Source organism: Equus przewalskii, chromosome 14 (genome assembly GCF_037783145.1).
Source record: "Equus przewalskii isolate Varuska chromosome 14, EquPr2, whole genome shotgun sequence".
Lineage (NCBI taxonomy): Eukaryota > Metazoa > Chordata > Mammalia > Perissodactyla > Equidae > Equus > Equus przewalskii.
The window spans coordinates 4,179,008-4,201,928 of record NC_091844.1 but is presented as its reverse complement, the minus strand read 5'-3'; the positions used below and the strand labels follow the sequence as shown (position 1 = coordinate 4,201,928).

Sequence of the window (22,921 nt, the reverse complement as noted above, 5' to 3'; positions counted from 1 at the left end):
CAGGCCAGACCACTTACTGTAATTCTGCTTTTCTTATTAGTAAGACAAAATTTTCACAAAATGATGAACTGAGGTAGCTTCTTTCCCAAGGTCAAAGAGAAGGAGGCTGTCCTGATTCCCTGATCTTGGACACATCCCTGCTCAGTGCCCTGCCCCTCCCCCCAGCTAGAGACCTAGTAGGGGCTCCCTTCTGCCAGGAGGTGTGTCAGGGACTTAGGGAAGAGGGAGGTAAGTATCCTCTCTCCATCTGACAGGTCGTAGCTAGTTTAAGAAACACCTGTGCAAGGTTCTGCAGTTGAAGAAGCAGGTAGTCAAGGACAACTATGACTTCAGAGTGGCTCCAGGTACTGTCCTTGAGGACTTCCTTTTGGGAACAAGGCAGGGGCTGAGCCATTCAAATGATACCGCTTTGTCACCTTGAGTAAATTATTACCTTAATAATAACGAGAAGCCAGGAGCCTAAGAAAGAATCTCATAAACATGGATCCAGGCTATTCAGCCAGGAAATCAGAATCATTTGAATAGTAAGCTTTCCTTTTGGGAAGCCATATGGGAAGGAAGTTGAACAGACATCAGGACGCAGGGGCCTGTGAAAAGGAAACTGTGTTTTCCCCCTTCCTCTTGGGTTTTAATCTTCCAAGTTTGTTTACAGGTAAGCCACCATTTGTGGCCAGGTGACGAGACGAGTCCCACTACTAGAGATCACTCCTTCGGGGGCCCACGTTCCCACAGCTCCTTACAGGATTCTGCCCGGGTGAGTAAGCTCGAGCTGGACACGCACGGCAGACAGCAGAGGTTGGATTTCCTCTCCTCCTCTTGAGAAGTGCTTCCAACAGGAAAGATGGAGTGAAAAAGTGTCTGGTTGGGAAAGTAAATAGATACAAGGCAAATAAATAAAAATGCCCACAAGCAATTACAGAGAGGAAGTGACATTTTTATGTAAGTCACTTTGCTGATGGACAACAGGCCTGCTTTGCTGAGAGAGCCGTGGGAATGCTTCCGGGAGGGGGGCGGTCGGCAAACAACTAGAGCGCCGTGATAAGCAAATCAAACAAAAAGAGGATGGAAAGATCACCCAGCAGTCACTGGAGGCTGGAAGTTGCTGCCTTTATTTCCTTTCTTGTCCCTTCACCCTCTCCCCTACCCCCACTCCTCGCGCGAGCAGTTTCAGGAGTGGGGACCCTTCCCTCCCCCTCGCGCCCGGGTCTCCTCGGGGCCGGCGGCCGCGCGCGCCGGGCTGGGCACCCGGAGCCCCGTCCTCTCCGGCGTCGCGCCCGAGCCCGGCCGCCGCGCGGGCCCCAAAGCCACCCGCGCGCCCCCAGGTGGGTCTGGGCCCCCGCCCCCGGGCGCGCGGGCCTCGGCCATCCCCTGGGCGGTGTCACGGCGGCCGGGGAGGAGCGGCGGGAGGAGGAGGAAGAGCGCGGAGGGGGCGGGCGCTGCGCGCCGGGGGAGGGTCGCCGCCGCCGCCGCCGCCGCCGCCGCCGCGGGATCGTCAGGCCGGAGCCGCGCGGCCGAGCGGGCGGCGGGCGGCGTGCAGGGCTCGGCGGCGGGGGCTCGGGCGCCCGGGCCGCGGGGTGCGCCCGGGCCGGCAGCGTCCGCCGAGCGGCGGGAGGAGGGCCGGCGCAAACAAAGAGCGGCGTCTGGGCGGCGCAGGGCGGCCGCCGCCCCGGGACCCGCGCCGCTGCCCTCCGGCCTCGGCGGGCGGCCCTCCGCGAGGTAAGCGCGGCCGGCGGGCCCGGGGCGGAGGCCGCCAACTTGGGCCGCGCGGCGGAGTTGGAGCGCGGCGGGGCCGGCGGGCGGGCGGGCGGGCGCGCCGGGAGGGGCTGCGGGAGCGCTGCCCTCGCGCCCCGCTGCCCTCGGCCCCGCCGCGGCCTGCCCCCGCGCCGCGGACCGCCCGGCCCCTCCGGCTCCGCACCTTCCCGCCGCGCTCGCGGCCCCCGCCCCGGGCCGGCCCCGCTGGGCGCGGGGGCGCCTCCAGGGGCGCTGGCGGGGGCAGGGGCCTGGGCGGCAGGGTCCGGGACGGGAGACCGCGGGGCGCGCGGGGAGCGCCCGGCCTGCGGGCCGGCGGCGGGCACGGAGCCGGGGGCCGGCGTGGGACCGCGTGTGGCCGGGGCCGCCCGGGCGAGCGTCTCCGGGAAGAATAGCCGGGATCGCCTGGCCCCAGCGCAGGGACGCGGGAGGCCGAGCGCGGCCCGGGGAACTTACTGTGGTTATTGGAACTATTTATGATCCCGCACAAAGCTGCTGTCACATCGCATAAAGGAGGTCCTCGCCTCGGCGAAGGGCGCTTTGTGCCGGGTTTCAGGCTCTGCGTCCTGTCCCAGATTTAGATGACTCTTATAGCCACCTGAAAGAAAGTTTCTCCCAATCGCTCTGCCCTCTTCGTTTATTCTGAGTGATTTAACCACCAAGTGGTTCTGGAAGAATTCGATGTGTGACTTTTAAGGCATTGACCGTAACTCCCTTGTGAGCGCAGTTAGCGTGGCATTGTGTGGAGGGGTTTAGTTTGCAAAACGCTTTAATTTGTAGACAGTAACGATCGCCTTGGAAAGTCCACGCGGGATGCTGGGGGTCATTGGCTGACCAACACCAGGCACCTGACATTAGCATTGTAACAGCTTCGGGGACAAAGCAGGAGCGGGTGTGGAGTCGGCCTCTGTCCCTTCCCACAGTTCACGGTGGCAATGTCTCCTTTATTTGGCTTTGTTTATTTTGCTAACAGGTTTAAAGCTGAATCCGCCAAGTTTGCCTCTGCATAATGGGATGAGCAGGCCCAGGGTCTGGGCCTGGGGACCCTGAAACACCGGGCACGCCCAGTCCTTCGGTTGATCCCCCCAAAAGACTGAACCCGGAGAGGCCCGTGGGCCTGGCTTGCCCGGGGCCGGCTGGTGGGGAGCCCCTTCCTGGTCCAGGCCCAGTCCGGCTTCTGGGACAGAAGGGGTTTTGGGAGGAATGAGAGTAATTTGGGGTGTGTTTCATACCACTGCATTTGATATCCTTAGCAACAGGGTTTTCAAGTCTTAAAATGACTGAAAACAAAATTAACCTGGGCTGCTTGAACTTATCAAAACATCTAAACTTTGCTTCTGAACACTCCCTAATTCACTTACCCAGTGTTCCTAGATAAACCGGTAAATTAGTAACAGGACTCAGCATGCGCCCTGTTTATATAAAGAGAATGGCGGTCAGTGGGCAGGTGGAGAAGTGGGCTTACCCAGGAGAGTGGGCTGGAGGTGTGGGTTTTTGGTATTTGGAACAGGGATTTCCCGAGAAACTGGTGTTAATCGTGCTTGTGAGGCAGTAGACCGCAAGGGAAAATCCTCCGTAGTGTTTCGGTCCTGGAGGTTGTTTAGATGTACTTTCGACTGGGGAGAGTGGCCGAATCTTGGTGGTCTTCTGCCTGGAGCTACTTGAGGCTGAAATTGAGAGCTCTGAGCAGTGGTAAGCTTGTGGAGCCCTGGACTCAGCTTCCTCTCCTGGAGGCCTTACCTGGGCCCTGAGCTGCTCAGCTGCTTCATGAACACTCGACAGGATTGATCATGGAACACGGGATGAAATTGGGTAACAAATTGCCCCTGGAGAATTGACTGCTCCATCACCCCCTCTGCCCACTTGTGGAGAAACTGGCCCTTTTTAAATGGGCGGGGCTTGTTGAAGAGACATTTCAAGTAGCTGTACTCAGTTTTCAAGGCTTTGTGTTTTGTTTTATTACATGCTATATACTTAAATTCCCTTCATCCTTGATCTCTTTGACCCTGCCATATTCCCAGTTTCTGTCATTTGCGTTGAGGGGTTATTGGGGTTTTCCAAGAAGCAGCAGATCTTAAGTACACAGCATTTAGAAATGCTCTATCATCCATATTAACGACACCGGAAATGTTCCTTGCATGTGCACAAACTGGATAACCTTTGAGAATGCCCTGAAGACTCCCTGATTGCCCGGAATGACCTCGAGTCCTTTGCTTTATCCCTCGCGTTAGCTTCATTTGCCCTGGCTGGATGAGGCTGTGTTGCTCTCTGGGACACACATGCTTCTAACTGCCGAGACTGGCTTGCGTTGTGCGCTGGAGGAGAGGGCATGTGGACATGGTTCTCCAACATTAAAAATGAGGCTGATGGAAGAGCTGAGGAGCGCTGGCTGGGAGTGCAGGGGAGGGCAGTGGCTGATGTTTAGGAGAACTAGTAAGCTAACTTTTTTCACAAATGAACTGGAAACTCCCCACAACTCACCCCAGAGGCTTAGGAAATTAGCTTTCCCATCTAGAGGGATTACAAATGGTGCTTCTGAATTGTTTCTCTTTCTTAGAATGAGTGAGTGAAACCCTTCATGGCTTGTTTTCAAGGGGCCTAAGCTAAAAATCATATCATGTATGTTGTTAAATGCTTGAATTAAAGCAACTTAGAAGGAGGTCAAGACAGCCTTTTAATGGGTTATCAACAGTATGCAGCTAAAGTAAAAATAGTTTCTTATTTCTTTAGGCAATTTTAGTAACACAGTTTAGGAAAGTAGACTGTTTTTTCTTTTCCTGCATTTCACTTTGAATGGATCCCAAAGTATGTATATTTCTGAAAGTATAATCAACATGAGCAAGTTATACCCTCCCCCCAACACACACATGGGCGTTTGTCACAGTCTGCCCCGTGGTTTCTTTGTGTTCATGCTCTGTCCACATGGATGCCAGCACACGCTGATGGAATACGTGATATTGAGTTCTGGGCCCATTGAGTTATGAGGGCGCTAGGTTTCCACTGAGATGTGAGTAATAAGAGATCTCCAGAATCCTTGTGCCTCTACTCTGTGACATTGCGGGAGGTATTTGTCCCCAGGATGTCCAGACAATGGGAGAATTTGGTCTGGTGGCTCTCTATTTGGTAAATTCTTTGTCAAATGAATCATTTGTAGTCCTGAAGCTAAACTTAAACAAAAAACAAACACACACCAAAAAGCAAAGCGAAAAACGAACCCAACGGCATAACTACCAGGTGGGTTGGCTAAATATTCTATTTTTCAGTAGATTGTCCATGTCAACCTGAACTGCAAACTCGGCAAAGCATTTCCTGTCCTGGCCTGGTAGGTTAGTTATTTGTGCCACCTTACTTCTTTTTACTATTGGTATTTTTAATGTTTTTAAGAAAAGCTTCAAGTGCACTCAATTTAAATATTGCAATTTCCTTTTCTGAGCCAGTTTTGGAAAGTAGGATGGTTTTGCTGGTCAGTGATTAATGAAGATCTAAAATGCCATCGTCAGATAATAATAGATACTAATGCTTGTATGGTAATTTATAGTTTGCAAATTGCTTTTCACCTATGCCGTCATATTTTATATTTGAAATAATGTGGTAAGATGGGCTTGGCCCTTATTCTGTGTGAGGAGACTGGAGCTCACGGAGAAGGATGACAAGGCTTGAACTTGGCTCCTTCCCTTTGGAGCCTTGTGCCCCTGCTGAGATGGCGGTAGATAAGGAACATCCAAATGGTGCTGGATACAGTTGTCTTTATGAGGCTTCTGACCTGCTAGCAATACTGATGGAGCAGAGTGGAGTGTCCTAGGCGTGGGCGCTGCCTTTGCCCTGTGACAGATGTGAGCAGGTATTGGTGGGAGCTGATCGATGTGTGAGTCCACTCTGGAGAAGAGCTATTTCAGTGAACTTCTGTCCTCACCTCGTTGTTGTGAGCCAGCATTACCCTGGAAAGGCTGCTCGAGGCGAAGGGTGCTTCTTCCTGTTTAATGGGTGTCTTCGTCTGCTCGGGCTGGCGTAACAGAATACCACAGACGGTGTCAAACAGACGTTTATTTCCCACAGTTCTGGAGGCTGGAACGTCCAAGATCAAGGTGCTGGCAGATTTGGTCCTTGGTGACTGGCTCTTCCTGGCGAGTAGACGCCCACCTTCCAGCTCTGGCCTTGCACACCCTTTCTTCTCTGCAGGTGGAGAGTCTCTGTGTCTCTTCCTCTTCTTTTTTTTTTTTTTGAGGAAAATTAGCTGTGAGCTAACATCTGCTGCCAGTCCTCTTTGTTGAGGAAGACTGGTCCTGAGCTAGGATCTGTGCCTGTCTTCCTCTCTTTATATGTGGGATCTGAACCAGTGAACCCGGGCCCCCCAAGCAGAGTGTGCGAACTTAACTGCTGCGCCACTGGGCCGGCCCCTTTTCCTCTTCTTAAAAGGACGCTAGTCCTTTTGGATTTGGGCCCCACCCTTAGGACATGATTTAACCCTGATCACCTCCCCAAAGGCTCTGTCTGCAATCACATTGGGGATTTGGGCTTCAACGTGAATATTGGGGAGACAGTTTGGTTCATAACAGCATGTAACTGTGTTCAGAAACAGGGCTGATTATTTTAGGAAGTCGTCTTAGTTCCTTTACTCGGATCTGGAATCTGCTTACTTGAGGACACCTGCCAGGGATGGTTACAGAGCAGTCAGAAGTGAGGAGGGAATGGCAACTCATTGTTGGTTGTAGACCTCGAAATAGGGAAGGAGCCTTGGTGCTGGGCTTCCAGAGGCTGGGCAGGCTCTAATAGAATGATTAAAGAGAGAAAACAGTGTTGGCTGACTTCTGTTCATGAATGCGTTCCCTCTGCGTATGCGGGCTCAATTGCAGGTATGTTTATTTTGGATCAGGATCATGATAAAACATGAGATGTATGGAAAGTGTTGGATTTTGTGTGGAAACAAAAGTGTTTCCAGGCCCTGGATGAAGAGAACAAAGTGAGAGGGCGAGGCCCAGGGCAGAAAGGCCATCCACTCTGGGCCTGCTGTGGCAGTCTTCACCACGTGACGCATGTCCCTGTGGTGCCTGTGTGTGACAGTGTTTGGTAAAGCACACCCTGAGCACCACATGTCTGCGTCTGACCTAGGCGAGTTTGAGTTGTTGAAGGTGATTCCATAAGGCAGGGGGAGTGTCTGTGTGACTGACAGCCCTCCAGCTCCAGATCTGTGTGTTCATTCACAATTCATTCATTCATTCATATGAATTATCCAACTTCTTACCCATCATGTCCACCTAACACTGTGAATGTCACAAGCTGTATGCGCCACCTCCTGACATGCCTGCCTTCTCAGTTAATATCCCCATCATCGACCTACTCTGTCATCCCTTGCTTCCCAAATCCCAAATATTGCTGACTTTACCTCCAGAAGATCTCTGAAACCTGAGCCCTGCTGTACCTTTTATTGCCTTTGTGACTTGGACTGTCAAAATACCTTTATAACCACTCTTGCCAATCCATCCTGCTCATAGCACCCTAATATTCAAGTCTGGCCATGGTCCACGTTGGTGTCTCTCCATTGCCTTCAGGTCATGTCCCAAGTCCTCAGTGTTGCAGGTGTGGATCTGCACGACTGGGCTCCCTGCCTCTAAATATGCCCCCACACCCCGAGTGGTCACAGTCACCTGCGGGTACACACTGAATGGCAGTTTGCTAATTGTGATGACAACACCGAAGTTTATAATGTTTATTTACTTTTTAGATTTTTTAATTTTTTTCCTTTTTCTCCCCAAAGCTCACCGGTACATAGTTGTATATTCTTCGTTGTGGGTCCTTCTAGTTGTGACATGTGGGACGCTGCCTCAGCGTGGTTTGATGGGCCGTGCCGTGTCCGCGCCCAGGATTCGAACCAATGAAACACTGGGCCGCCTGCAGCGGAGCGCGCGAACTTCACTAACTCGGTCACGGGGCCAGCCCCTATAATGTTTATTTTAAAGACTTCTGTACATTGGAGCTGATTCAGAGTTACCCCTTGTAATAAAGGCATCACTACACAGCTCCGGCTTTGCACCTCAAAACTGTGCATGACCCTTAGAAGGAGAGACCGAGTGCAGAAGACACTCTGTGTTTTAATGTGGAGTGTTTCCCTGCAGATGCCCCTGGAGGTGATGCTTTGTCAAGAGCACTGCTGTCCCACTGAAATAAAAGGGAGCCACAAATGAGAGCCACAGATGTAATTTTAAATGTTCTAGTAGCCACATTAAAAATGTAAAAAGAAACAAGTGAAATTAATTTTCATAATATATTTTATTTTGCCCAGTAGATTTAAAATATTTTTATTTCTACTTGTAATCAGTATCAAATATCATAATGAGATAGTTCACGTTCTTTGTACTAAGTCTGTAATCCACCATGTTCTACATTTACGACATACTCCATTCCGTCTCTGTGATCTGGAGTGTTCAGTACCACACGAGGCCAGTGGCCGCCATAGTGGAGAGTGCAGCTTATGATTTAAACTTCATTTGCTCTGTATTTTCTAAAGTTGAGATAGCTAAAAAGACATAATGGAAACAACTTAGATAATAATAATGGTAATTATTACTATTCCTTAGGGGGAAGGGTGTAATCTACACAGTTATAAGGAATGATGTACTATTTCATGCATGCAAACAATTTTAGAGTACTAAAGTCAGATTTGGTTGCATATAATCAAAATACCTTGTACATTTTACAAATACTTTAAAATGTGTTTTCAGTTCTAGAGGTTAAGTTACCACTGTAGAATCATTTTTCTGGGTATTAGTATTCAACGTATTTCTGATACATGTTAAGTACTTGATTTCTAAGTATGGGAGCTAAAATCTAAAATCCTATTTTCTTTAGTGATCATTAGCTTCTCCCCTAATGCACGTGCACACACCCCCACCCGCCCCACAATGTGATGATTGTTCTAAGCACTTTACACAAAATAACAACTCCTTGAATCCTCTCAAAAACTGAGAGGGTACTTTCTGTTTTTATCTTGATAGATAAGGATATGCAGACGTGGCAGGGTGCCTTGCCTAAGGTTGCATGGTTAGTGAATTTCAGATCTGGAATTCAAACTCAGGCCTCTGACTTCTTGAGTCTCTGCTCTGACACTAAGTCAGCCACCGTCTCTTCATGGAGATGTATCTGCAAATACATAAACAGAACCATAAACTTTTATTATGGTATAAGATTTGAGAAACATTGATGGGAAATCGTTGCTAGGGAGTGGAGCTTGGATATTGGTTTATTCTGGGGACCTCTTATCAGCCGAGTTGTGGAGGAAGCCTGCACTTTGGAAGGGCCTGAGAGTACCTAAAGCTGCTCTAGTGGTCATGGAGGGGGAGCTGCGGAGGGTCACAGAGGAGCGTTATTGAGCAGCATTGGCTTTGCTGCTCCTCTCCTCCAGCCCCTCCTTCCTGTGCGCTGCAGGCCAGTGGTCCTGAAAGGGGCAAACTCCAGCTCGGACGTGGACATCAGCATCCCCTGGAGGGCTCCTTAAAACGGGGCTGCACCCACCCCAGAGTGTCTGACGCAGAGGTCTGGAGTGGGGCCTGAGAATTAGCTTTTCGGACGAGTTCCCAGGTCATCTTTGTTGGGATGGGCACCACGCATCGAGAACCACTGCTGAGGGGTTTGCAGGATGAGTGGATGAGTGAAGAGGTGGTTCTGTTTTGTAGTCACAGCGTTGTAATTTGAGAATGACCCTTAGCCGCAGGCCTCCCGCGTAGGTGCTATAGATAGGCCTGTGTGGCTGTGCCCCTCCTGATAGCTGTGTGGTGGGTCCCCCCTGTTTTCACCGCTGTAGGGACTGAGGAGGCAGGAGCGAGTGTTCTCTCTCCTGCTTGGCCCCGAGCCCTTGTGTTGCTGGACTCCTTCTGGAAGGCCGTCCTCGGCTGCTGCTGCTGCTGTCCTTCATGAGTTCCCGTAGTTAAAGAAGGCAGTTGGGTCGGTGCCTGCTGAAGACCTTGGCGCGCACGCAGCACACCAAATCCTTTGCCTTTGTGCTCTCAGGACTCTGCAGGTCTTGAAGAATCCCAAAATGGCTTTGAAAATCTGCTTCTCAGGTCATGAGAGAGGGCAGGTTGAGTCTCAGCCTGGACTTTGGAAGACTGCTCTTACAAGGTTCGATGGGAGCTGTGACATTGGCTGCCGTTCCGAGCGAGTTTTGTAGTGCCAGACCGTCCTAAACCTACCCTTCCGTTTTTGGAAAACCCTCGAGGCTGTCAGAGCACTGGGCAGCCTTACGCTGGAGCAGATGGGACTGACGTACAACCAGGAGGCTGGTGTCTGTGGTGGGAAGCTTCTGTGTGTCCCAAGATCAGGGATGCGGTGGTTTCAGGTGGGTTACCACTTAGGCAGCTCCTCTGAATTAATTCACAGGCTTAGATGTGCTGTCAAACTGCTTCTCGTGTGGCCAGCTCTATATGTGGCATGCTCCAGGAGGAGGAGCAGCAAAGGTTTATTTACTTAAACAAGCTTAATAATTCTCCCAGCAAAGGTGGTGGCGGCAGCTGGGGAGATGTTAGAAGGCGGCGAGATCATAGTGAAACGCCTAGAAAGGTGCCAGTGGCCATCTTGTAGGACAAAGCCCGTCAATGTCTCCATCGATTTTCCTTAGAGGATGTGCCTCAGTTTAATATCTTAGGAATTTTGGCTGAGTATTTAAGGAGGTCTGCAAGTCAACAAATATTTTAATTATGTCACTTATGAGCCTGGCTACAGAAGAGAACAGTTGCCGTCTCTTTCTCTCTCCCTCTTGCCAGCTGTGTTCATTTTAAGGGCAATCGCTTTATAAGTTTGCATCCCAGTTGTCAAGTCTGTGCTTGGGGGAGTGGGGGGTGGGGGGGGTGGAGGAGTGGGGGGCTGGGGGGGTGGGGTGGCAGGGAGATGTCTGAATTGGTGATAAATAGCTCTCTTTCTTATTTCTCTGAGTGATGGAAGCCAGCTTGGGGACATTGGCATAAGAACTGCAAGCTGCTTGAGTATTTTTAAGAGATCAGGAAATAACAAGGGGTTCAGGGAGTTATTTTAGAGACAGTTTCAGGAAATTTGATCTAGGTGAATAGTGAATTTTCATCAAAGTACTTTTATTTTTAAGAAACATATTTAGGAGCAGAATCTGGCACGACAGATATAAAAACAGATTTTTCTTTCCATTCCTTTGGTTCTCCCCTGTATGTTTCGCATTTGTATGTGGCTCACTTAATGCACGCCCCCCACCCTGGCCATCTATCTTAAAGCCGTCTGTTTTCCATCTGCCTTCATTACCTGCACTCCTATGGTTTTCCCTTACATGTTCCAGTCATTGCCTTCTTTGGACCTGCCCAGCTTCTATTTAGAAGTTCTCTCCCCTTTATTAAAGCCATCTGTCTTGCTTCAGTTCCTTTCTCATCGTTTCCTTAGTAGGTCTGTTCTATCTGGCTCAGCAGATAAGACCCAGTGGCGACCATAAAGAAACGATGCCATTATCCTCTAATAAAAGGGGAGAGGGCATGACAGACGCTGCTGTTGTAATTTTCGTTTTGAAGTGAGCCTGGATGGAACCGAAGCGTAGTTGATTTATTGTAGACGCAGGCTCAAGTGTTGAATATGTTGCTGCTTCAGCTCAGTTGTGCCGTGAACCAGATGGACTCAGCCTGGTCAGGAAAGGTTATCTTTAATGTCTCAGGTCAGTGAGGGTTCCATCAAAGGAAGAAAACATGTTTTCAACATACTGCCCGTTCATACATGCAAATTCCCTTTCATTTTTGGTTCTTACTGGTTGTTAGGTTTGAATTAAGAAATAAAAGCAGGTCATTTTTGCAAATACAAAAGTACCTTTTAAATGTTAATATTTGGGGGCTGGCCCTGTGGTGTAATGGTTAAGTTTGTGCCCTCTGCTTCATCAGCCTCGGGTTTGCGGGTCTGGATCCCCGGTACAGACCTGCATACCACTCATCAAGCCATGCTCTGGTGGCGTCCCACATACAAAAAAGAGGAGCACTGGCACAGATGTTAGCTCAGGGCCACTCTTCCTCAAGCAAAAAGAGGAAGATTGGCTACAGATGTTAGCTCAGGGCCAATCTTCCTCACAAAAAAAGTTAATATTTTTAAAAACTTAATTGAGATTTGAACCTCGACTCCTGTGTATAGATTGGTGGTCCTCAGCTGGGGGCAGTTTTGCCCTTATGGACATTTGGCAGAGTTGAGACATTTTGTAACTGTCCTGGCTGGGGAGTGTTTCTGGTATCTGGTAGGTACAGGCTAGGAATGTTGCTAAACATCCTACAATGCACAGGATAGCCCCACAACAGAATTCACTAGCTCAGAATGTGAGTATTTCAGCAACTTTGGTGTAAGAGAATGGGGCTCTACTTTGCTTAAACCTTTAAATTAATGGCGCTTTTTCTTTCACACAGTTGCCCTTTTGGAGATCATTTTTCTTTTTTGAGAATTATTCTTTAATCACATAGCATGAATCTCTTACTAGATGATCCTAAAAAGGCTAAAAGAGTATTCTTTAATCTTTTATTTGGGGGAAGAGTGTAAAACTGCTTCAAATTTTTATGACCCTTACATAATATGCAATACAAATCCAAAGGTAAATTATTAATTGGTATTTCATTGACAACTGATTAATAAATTTTAACAAGAACAAATTTTTAAAAATGTCTTCCATTTTTATAAATATGAAAAATAATACCTATTTAGAGAGCTAAACATGGTTCTTACACCTCTGCAGTTAAATATAAATATATAAAGGAGAAACATACTTTAATATAACTGCCTTAATCATGGTTTATCTGTAATGTTAGTGGAAAAGTATGGTGTACATTGCTTTTTTCATTTTCTTCTACTTATTTGGATCATATAAATAGGAAATTTTGATTTGTAGGAAACATTTTGGTATCTGGCTGAACTGTGATTAAAAACACATTCCCCTTATAATGTCCACTTATAGGGAAGTAATGGGGGTCCCTTATCAATTGCTTTTAATAAGGAATTGATTTTCAGCGTCTAGTCTAATCAAAGACATCTGTTTACTTAGCTCGGAATCTTTACAGTTGGTGATTGCAGAAAAAACATTTTTTGTTATGACTGAAGTTCCTAAGATTCTAGGTTCAGCCTGGTAATCGTTGAGCTGGTCACATCTGTTAGCTTCTGAATGTTTTATTTCCTTCTTTGTATAGTTCTAAAAAATAAACTCTTCAGGGGAGAGAGAACAAAAATACCACAAATTAGACCTTCTCCAGGGCAGAGGAAAGGGAAGATTATAATTTGGCTGTTAGCTCCCAGCGTCTAGGTTAGTGGCAAAGCCGCCTGTTAGCTGGCCTGGGGTACGATGTTGGTGTCCGCTGCTCTTTTTTCTTTATAACTAGGCTCTTACTCGATAAAGTCGGATAAGCCTAGAAATGAAGAGGGCTGTCAATTAGAAGTCTCCTTGGCTTTATCTAGATCTATTGCGTATAAATCATTTCCTGTGTGTTGCTCTTCCTTTTTACTTTGTTGCTGCTTATCGCCTCTCTTCCTGTTCTGTTATTAGGACACAAAATCAGCACTTTGTAAATTTTTGAACTTCTCTTGGTGAAGATAGTTAAAAGTACAATCAATCTTTTCTTTTCCTTAATTCTCCTGTCCTCATGTGGACTGAGAAAGACCTTTGAAAATAATAGTAACTGTGGACAGATGTGACAATGCTGAAGTTATGTGCTATAACCCAGTGTGTGTATCTCGTTGTTATTTGTGTGTGCATCGTGTCGATTAATTCTCACAGCATTGGTGGAGGCGGGCAGGTGCCGTTAGTCAGCCCAGCCCTGTGTTGATGAGGAAGGTGGGGGCCTTGTGGTGAGTGGCCGAGGGGAGACCTCAGGCCGGCTGGTCTGGGATGTGTGACATGCCCCAGATCTCTACTTCGTTAGGGCTTTGTATTTATGTTAATGACATCTCCTCCTCCGTCAAGATAGTGTTTGCCTTTTAGGCAGTAACTTCGTGCCTTTTAATTATAATAGGAGCTGGACTAAAACAGTATCAGTCTGAACTTCATTAGTCTAAACTTGAACTTCGGAAAGCTTGCTTCATATGAGGAGCAGAGACGAAGCTTCTCCTTTTCACCTGCTACTAATTTGGCTCAAGCTGCACAGCTAATTTTTAACCTCTCTCGACCTCCTATCTGTTTTCTGTGAAACAAGGGCTTAGCTCTAACGTTTTTACGGGCTTTTATAGCTCTGCCATTCTCTATTTAAAAATTTGAACTGGATGGTTCCTTATTGGAGAAGTTTCTTCAGAGCAGAGTGGAATGAACTGACTTATGTGGTAAATTTATTTGGCTGGTACTTTTTTGTGAATCTGGTTAGAGAACTGAAAGAGCACGTGTGTGGAGATGTAGAGAAAGCTGCGTTGTTCATCCTGATCTGAGGTACCATTGGACTGCTGTCCCGGTTCTGCTGTGACTGAGTTGTCACACAGGTAATACTCCTGAGCGCCGGCTGTGTGAGTGAGAGGCCCTGCCAGGTGCTGTGCGAACACAGAGGAGGCGGACAGAGGGCTGCCGTCAGGGAGCTGCCAGACTAACCTGGGATCCATCTTACAGGTTCACCGCGGACTCTGATCCCAATGAACCAGTCTGTAAAATGCCCGTGCCCTCTCTGTGGGGCCCTGCGGGAGATACAAGGGAAGACACAGGGAAGGTCACTAAGGCCGGGTGGACTTCATTTCCAATAGTCCAGGGAAGGATAATATTTTCTTCAGGATTCTTAGAAACTCTTGCGGTACAGGCAGCCCTGGAGACGGTGGAGTGCCAGCTGAGCAGAAGGTGGCCCCCGTGCCAATTGTAAACGTGTCGCCAGCACAGCGGGGGCCGCGCCCTGTCCCCCTTCCCAGGGTTGCAGCTCTTCTTCCAGGGCCCGCAGGAGGTCCTGCCGCCAGCGTGCCTAGGATGGGTGTTTGATTTTTGGGTCAGCTCATCCGTAATTTTCAGATAATGTAAACTCTGCTTATATGTTGCTTATTTGCTTAAGACCTTTAGATCTTAAAAATTAGTAAAACAGCTTGTTGGTGTTTTCAATGGAATGCTGGTGTTAGGTAGCACATTAACCCTTCCTTATTCCCTTTTTTTTTTTTAATGATAATGGCATAAATGCACCACTCCATTACATTTTAATGTAGAAAAGATTTCCTTAGTCAGATTCCCACCGTGCCTGGATTGGTAATGAATATTGTGAATCAGCCCTGTCCACACATTCTACAGGTTTGTTTTTATCCTAGTAATGGTCTAGTTTGAAGTGTGTTTCCTTTTGTTTCTTTTGAGACTTAAATTATTTGCTACTCCATTATAGATGTTCTTTTTTGTTTCTTTTAAATGCAGTGTTTCAAATTGTCGCCTTCTGCTTAACGAGCACCCAAATCTTTGTGCCATTTTGACAGCATGTTGGTACGAAACTATTTTCTGAAGGTGGTCTGGTTTCACTGTTTCTCTTTCAGCTCCGTTCAGCGTCTGGAGGTAACTTCAGGCCAGCATTCAGAACAGTTCAAGTCATAATTAGTGATTGGTCCTCCACACTGCACAGGTTTACGTTTCCTTTAACTTTTGATGACATGGATTAGTGTAAAATAGTTTTTGTCATGTACTGTAATTAATTTGTGATACACTGTAATTTATGCTTAGTGGTCAAATGAACTCAATTTGAGAATAATGAGAATTTAATTTGAGGTATGAGTTTTGTGATGCTGTTTTAAAGATTGATTGGAAGACATTGACTCCTGGCCCTTGGGGCCTTAGTAGGACAGAATTTAATGCATGTTAAGTAAATTTGTTTTGGGTCTCATTCAAGGAAGCAGGCTTTGTTTGTTTACAAACTCATGCAGTGTATTATTTTACATATTCAAGTACACATAACGTGTTCTCTGTTTGAAGAACAACAAAAATTGTACTGTTTCCACCATGTAATAGCCTTATTCTATTGTGTTAATCAATAAGTGTGTTTATGTTCTTTTGTTAACGATAGTTTTTACTAACTTTTCCAAAGTTCAGTTTGTAATTGTTGAAAGTCATCCATGTTATTCTTTGCATATATATTTATGTGTAGTATATATAGTACATACATATTTTTAAGTAAACATTTAATTTTGTAATAGTTTTAGATTTATAGAAAAATTTCAAAGATAGTACAGAGCATTACCATACCCAACATACAGTGTCTGCTATTATTGGCATCTTATGTTACTCTGGTACATAGGTCACAACTGATGAGCCAGTATTGGTACATTATTATTAACTGAAGTCCATGCTTTATTTGGGTTTTCCTAGTTTTCACCTGACGTCCTTTTTCCGTCCCAGGATCCCGTCCAGGATCACATCTGGGCATCACATCTCCTTAGGCTCCTCTCGGCTGTGATAGTGTCTCAGGTTCTCCTGTTTCGATGATTTGACAGTTTTGAGGCGTACCAGTCAGGTGTTTCATGGAATGGTCCTCCGTTGGGAATTGTCTGATGCTTGTCTCACGATTAGATTGGGGTTCAGGCCTTTTGGTAGGACGACCACAGAGGCGAAGTGCCATCTTCATCGTGTCTTATCAAGGTTGCGTACCATCAATGTGACAGGTACTGTTGGTGCTGGCGCGGAGCTGAGGCAGTGTCTGTCAGGCTTTTCCATCCTAGAGTTGTCTCGTTTTTCCTCTGTCCACACTGCAGTCTTTGGAGGAGTTACCTTCTGTCTCCTTGAGGGCTCGCATCTACATTAGTTATTTGGAATTCTGCGTGGGAGGTTGATTTATTCTTGCAGTGGCGATGGAAGGCGTGGCTGCACTGCCCTGTGCTACTGTTCCAGAGGAGGTAAGCTGGGAGTGCTCCAGCACAGTGTTCTAGAATGTGGTCCTGGGGGATTCGTTAGGGACGCAGGTTCCCGGGGCCTGCTGTGGACCTTCTGGCTCAGTGTCCTGGGAGGGGTTGGTTTGGAATTCTTCCTGTTGAACAAGTTGCCCAGGTGGTTTTGATGCGTATTCAAGGTTGAGAACCACTGCTCTGTGCTACCGTTTGAGTCCTTCTGACTTTTTCCTCCTGAATGTGTTCGTGTGTCCAGAGTCGGGCTCTCACCCTCCTCCTTGCTGTCCGCACCTCTTCCCTGCTGGTAGCGTCCAGTCCCGTGGCTCCCCTGCAAAGGGCTTCTGTCCTGACCACCCCGCGATTTTAACCCCTCCTGGATACTCGTCTGAGTGGCTCACTTGGTGTAAACGTAAGGCCGTTCTTTGCTTTCTGGGTAACCTCATCCTCACTGAGGTGCCCTCAGAGTCCCAGAGGAGCGGGACATAATGGAGTTACCACTGCGTGTCAGGTCAGTCTGGGCCAGAGTAGGGAGGTCCTCAGATGCCAGGCTTGTCTGAATGGTTTAGTCACGTGTGTGCGTGAGCAAGCGTGTGATGGTGAAAGTGTCCTGTGCCCTCTGTCCAAGTTTGGGCAAATAAAAACCTGCAGCGAATCTTCCTGGTTTTGACCTGTGCCCGATGCCTCGTCCATCTCGCGCAGATCCCCTATTTGAAGTGGAGGGCGGTGGTCAGAAATGGTTCCTCCAGCTGGAGGGAGTGCTGAGTGGCGATGGGACTCCTGTAGCAGGGAGGGGCACACCCGTCTGTGGACAAGGGCCCGAGACGGCTGCCGTCAGCGCGACCTGGTGGCCCTCACAGCCTGCACAGGTGCGATGACTTGCCCAGGTGCAGTGACATAGCTTCAGGTGTGCAGTGAGTGGGGGTCTGGGCTGGGTAGGGGTCCGCTCAGAAGCTGGCGTAGGGAGGGGCTTGGAAGGGCCTCTTTTCCTCCAGTGGCTGACTGAAGGTTCTAGAGAATCTTCTCGAGAGGGAGGAGAGTGACCTTTCTCTTGGGTATAGAAAGGGTCAGAGTTGAGCCCTGTGTCCCTGTCCTCTTTATCCCTCCCCTCCTCACCCTGATGGCACGACTCAAGGGTAGGGGTGGAAGGCCTCGTGGGGAGACTGCTTCCTGTTCCACCTTCCCCAGAGCTGTGAGGATTAGAGACTCAGTTGTATTCATTCACAGGAATATAATTTGTATTAGTGCATTTTGTTTATTAAAATTGACTGAATATAAACATCTGCAGTGACTTTTTTGAACATTATTTCCTTTAAATTTATGCCTCTGTATTAAAGTATAATTTATGATTTCTATTTTGACCTACAGATTTCTGATAATTTTTAAAAAATCTTGTCTTTTTCCTAAATTTCTGTTTTGACTAGTTTAAGGTTGTTTCTGTGAGTTTCGGTGGTTGTGTGTAGAAGAATGACTTGACGTGAAAGTGACGACTCCCGCTTTACTGGAAAACATTTAAGGATAGCATCTTTGAAATTGGCTGGTCTTGGATTTTTTTATAGCAAATCTGTTGGAAGCATAGTTTCCATATGGAAGAGTAGGGTTGAACAAGGGGATCTTTTAAGCTTTCTTCCAGCTCTCAAGTTGGAAGAGGCCTTGCCCAAGGAAGCGGGTAGCAAGCAGTAGGCGGAGCGTCAGCCAGGGGCTGGGTCCGGGTCTGGCCTCCGCCTGCCTGCCGTAACCGCTTCCACAGGAGCATCATTCCTGCTCCTCACGGCAGCAAAAGAGCCTGTGCCCCGAGCCTGGAATCGAGGGATTTGCTGAGTCTGATGGCCCGTGTTCGTGGCCTAACCTGAAGTTCTGAGTGATTCTCCAGAGTGGGAGTCCTTAACCCGGGGGCCCTGGCTGTGAGTGAGTAGACTTTAGGGGGTCCATGAACTTGGGGTGAGAAAACTTACATTTTTATTTTCACTAGCTTTTAACGGAAATTTAGTACAGTCATGGGTTGCTTGACAGGGATTCTGAGAAACGTGTTGTTAGGCTATTTCGTCGTGTGCGAACACCGTAGAGTGCACTTACTCAGCCTGGATGGTACAACCCGCTACACGCCTAGGCTCTGTGGTGCTTCCACCATCATATGTGCGGGCCGTCGTGGACCGAAACGTCGTTATGCAGCTCATGACTGTTTCCTTCATTGTGAGTGTAGGCAGCATGACCGGTGATGTGTGGTCCGCAGAGAAATGACCGGTGTTTTCATATCACACCGTGGTGGTTGCAGAGACGTGAGATTTGAACTGCTCATCATTACTCTGGGGTTACAGTAGTTCTTAGATCTGCTGCTGCACCTTCTTTTTTAGTGTGTTAATAAAGAAGCACATATGTGTCCGAAATTTGTCTTGTAAATAATATTTTAATAACTGTGTTTTAATGTAATTGCATAAAATGAAAACCATTTCAAAGCATCCTGAGGGGCAGGCCTGGTTGGGACCCGGGTGCTGTCCTTTGGGTGATGGAGCCTCTGGGACCTAGGCCTTGGGCCAGAGGCAGCCTAACTGGCATTGCAGAAAAGTAATTTAGATATGCTGCCTAACAGAGCTCTTTTTAGTCATGCAGTGATGACAAAATGTCCCCCATGTGGATAAAATAAAATCCATTCTCTAAGAGATACATCTAAAAAGAATTTTATTTAAATGGGATAGAAAGCCTAGTCATTGTTCTTGTAAATTTAAGTAGTCATAGGGGGAAAATATATATTCAGCTTATTAGCTAAAAAAACCCCACTAATGTAAACAGTATTGTGGGATTTGTGATTATTTAATATTCTAGATTTTGAGTTGGGTTATGGATTTGGTACTTAGGGGTGCATAATAACTTCTAATATCAGGAGAATGTCAATGAACTTTTAAAAATCTCTTGCATAAAAGAGTTTGACTTTTTGCTTCTCATGGTGTAACGACAAAATGGTCCCTGGAGTTTTTGCCCTATATTTAACAGAAATGTTATAAATTAAAAAATAATGTGGAAAAAGAATCGATGCGTGCATGGCTGGCATTGCACTTCCCTGTATGTGGAACTATAAATACCAGCTGCTGGAAATTCCTTTAAAATGATGGGCTGTGTGGAGCAAAGTTTCTAAAGCATTAACGTGGGATAATAATCACTGATATTTATTGGCACAACGTTTTGTATGCCTTGTCTGATTTGATCTTCGCTGCAGCTCTGCAGGTGCCCGTATCCCTGTTTAACAGGTGAGGTTAGCGACTTAGAAAAGCTCAGTAATTTATCCGAGGGTTACTCATGGCAGCCTCTCTTTGGCGAGTTTTCGAGTGTGTGTTACATTGTCACACGTGTGCCGTGACCCCTGGCGTGGGCCGGCTTTGCATCTTCACTGTGCAGGTTAGTGAGAGTGTGCGAGCAGACGTCCACATCCCTCGTCGTTTCACTGCTGGAACTTGGGCGGGCGCTCTGCCTCCTGCGCAGCTGTCTAGCCCTCCAAGGACTGCATCCCCATCCTCGCAGGAGCCTGCAGACTGCTCTGCTTCAAGGTGCAGCCACAAGGCTGCCTCCCACTCAGGGGCCCTCCCCTGAGAAAGCGGGTGGGCAGCAGGGTGATCCTAGTCACTTGCTCTGGCCCTCCCAGGTGGAGTTTGCAGCAGTGCCAGCTAAGAGATCTGGAAGTGCAAACTGAACACACACACACACCATGTCGGGACCTAGCTTTCTGAGACTCAGCTTTCTGACACCGGTTTATTATTTTTTTTTGGTGGAGTTTCTTTTAATGATAAAGACAACATAGTAACTAACTCTTAAAGATAGTATTGAAAAGGGAAGATGCCTCCTGTAATCTTAGCATCCTAAAAGAGAAAATTTTTCATATTTGTAATTAGTCCTTGTAAGTATTTGTTACCATTTGTACAATTATGTATTCTTAATATGAACATTTTTTCCACACTATTAGTAATCTTTCTAATGTTTTCTTGTTGCATGATACCCCATAGAATATTGAAAGTTCCTTCAGTTGTGTGAGCTATTGACTGGGTCATTTAAAGTTTTGCTCCAGTAGTGAGGTGCCTGTGTACATCTTGGAGCATATTTCTGTTCTTCTACTGAATTGTTTCCTTACCATAGATTCGTCAGAGAGGGGTTGCAGCATTAAATGGTATGGGCATCTTTAATATTCTAGATATATGTTGCTATAATGCCCTTCTAAAGGGTTGCACAATTTTCAGCGTGTGTAACTTCAATCTTCACCCAAACTACACTGCTCTTGAAAGTCAGAGTGTGTGTGGCCCTTGTGTATAGGCATTTTGAGTTGAAGAGTTCTGGGGGACCTTATCTCAGAGTGGTCATAAAACCGTGTCACTGCTGTTTTAAAAACATTGACTAGAATTTGTACACATCGTGACTGCCCCGTCCTTTAAAACAGTTGCTGACTTTCAGGGACTGTGATGGTGCTCGCTGGTTTGGAACCCCCTCTGGTCCCCCCCAGGCCGGGCCCCACAGCTGGCCTTGGGGTTTACTTTCAAGTTGGTGGCCTTCTCTTTGAAAGGGCCCTGTGACAGCGGATGGAACATCCTCAGCCATGGCGTGTCTTTTCCCTTCGTGGGTGAATTTATTTTTGTTAATAATAGATTGTTCTTCGGAGCCTTGTTTGGGGCATTAAAGTGGGTGACACAGCTGAGTTACCCTGTTTTGGTCACTGGCCAGGTGAGACAGAGGTAATGGGACTGCTGGTCATTAAATTGGTGATTGAGAAAGACGTTTTCAGAAAGAGTTGCCAGTGTTTTTGATAGATTTGCGATGCCTAGACCAGGCAGATGACCTCCCAGAGGTGCTGTTCAGAATGATGTGTGTGTGTGTGTGTTCGCTGTGTGGTGTTAACAGTATGAGCCCAGGTGAGCCGTGCCCGAGCTCCAGAGCCGCAGAGACTGAGATGGTCAACGTGAGCAGCTTCAAGCTGCTCAGCTTGTGGTGGTTGGTCCCCAGCAGTAGGTGACTGTCTCCGTGTGCAAGCTTAGCCTCTCCTTACCGCTCCTGGGTCAGACTGTGCTTGCTGCCCAGCAGGACTCCCTGAAATTGCAACCCTACTTCTCCATTAGGTTTTGATGACATTTCTCCTCATTGGCTCAAGATACGGTACAAATCACTTTATAGTAAGTACTCTTTAAAAACATTTTTAAAGGAAGTAGAAGAATGAAGGGGCTGGATAGTGGGGCTTAAGTGGGGAAAGGGGACCACGGTCAGAGCAGGCGCAGTGGCATGACAGACAGGGAGTGTGGACGCTTCCTCTGCACCAGGAATGTCTGCGTGTGGAGGGCACTGGGGCGAGTGGAAGGCGGGACAAACTTGATGTCTTTCTTTCTCCCTCTTACCTCATTTAGATGCTCCTTTTCTCTGTTGCTGTACCCCCCTTCGCATGTATCCGCGAGGCACCCTTCAGGGTGGTCTGCAGGAGAAACCAGGGAGCAGCGGGTCATCTGGTGAAGAGCTTGGCCTGCGTCCGTTAAATCCCCAGACCTTTCCTTTCTTGGCCTTCCCTCCACCTGGTGTTTTCCCCTCAACTGTCTCCATCTGCAGTGAGTAATGTGAGTTAGACTTGTGAGTTAATATTTTTAAAAGTTTTCAAATTAGTTTTGTAACTGACCGGAGCCCTCTTGTTTTCCTGCTGCCTGTAGAGTGTTGGGCAAAATTGAGAGTCGAGAAAGGGGGGAAGTTGGGCTCAGAGAACCCTGACACGCTTGAGTGTAACTCCTCCCGGGCCATATGTGACACCCCCGTGTGTCGAGTGAGCAGGTCAGGTCGCTGCCCGGATCGTGGGCTTTACCGCCTCCCCCTGCAGGACGGGGCTGGCTCTGACCTGGAAGCCTAGACTCCTGTCTGTGTCTCATCTCCTGTGTTCCATTGCATATTCCCTGGGTATATATTTTTAATTTAATTTTGTTACATGCATCATACTCGTTGAACCAGATGTAATTTACTGTTAACTTAATACCTCTAGTGACAATACCTAAATGGCCTACTTGTGGTGTCCAATAAAAGCTTAGACGCCTGACAATGAGTTAACCTGCAGAATTTGACTTTCCCAGTTCAACCTCGATTCAACAATAACCTAATTAGCATTTTGTGAAAGATATCCTGTATAAATGTTATATTTTGGCTCACTGATGATAGAATCATTTAGGAATAGCTATTTCTCTTCGTGATGTTGTTATAAAACAAAATTCAACCGAGTAAGTTTTAAAGATCTTCTTGGCTTTATTCAGTGATTCATGAATTGGACAGTATCCAATCTAGCAGACAGAAAGGAGCTCCAAGGAGCTGTACAAAATGAAAGACTTTTAGGCAGAAAGGAGCAGGAACAAGGAAGTTATACTAGGGAAAAAAG

General features: G+C 47.3%; 1 protein-coding gene across 9 annotated transcripts in view; it reads left to right on the top strand.

Annotated features, from left to right (window-relative positions):
* Nucleotides 1-277: 277 nt before the first annotated feature.
* Nucleotides 278-22,921, top strand: part of NCK2 (NCK adaptor protein 2) — a 135,734-nt gene continuing 113,090 nt past the window's right edge. The window contains exons 1-2 of one of the 9 annotated variants that reach the window (XM_070573358.1): nucleotides 278-344; nucleotides 653-754. The gene's annotated coding sequence lies outside the window, so the exon portion shown is untranslated. Of the gene's footprint in view, nucleotides 345-455; nucleotides 755-1,019; nucleotides 1,323-1,494; nucleotides 1,717-9,079; nucleotides 10,082-14,074; nucleotides 14,188-21,640; nucleotides 21,690-21,917; nucleotides 22,122-22,921 lie in introns of those variants that run through there. The other 8 variants (XM_070573352.1, XM_070573356.1, XM_070573350.1 and 5 more) reach the window with 8 other exon arrangements.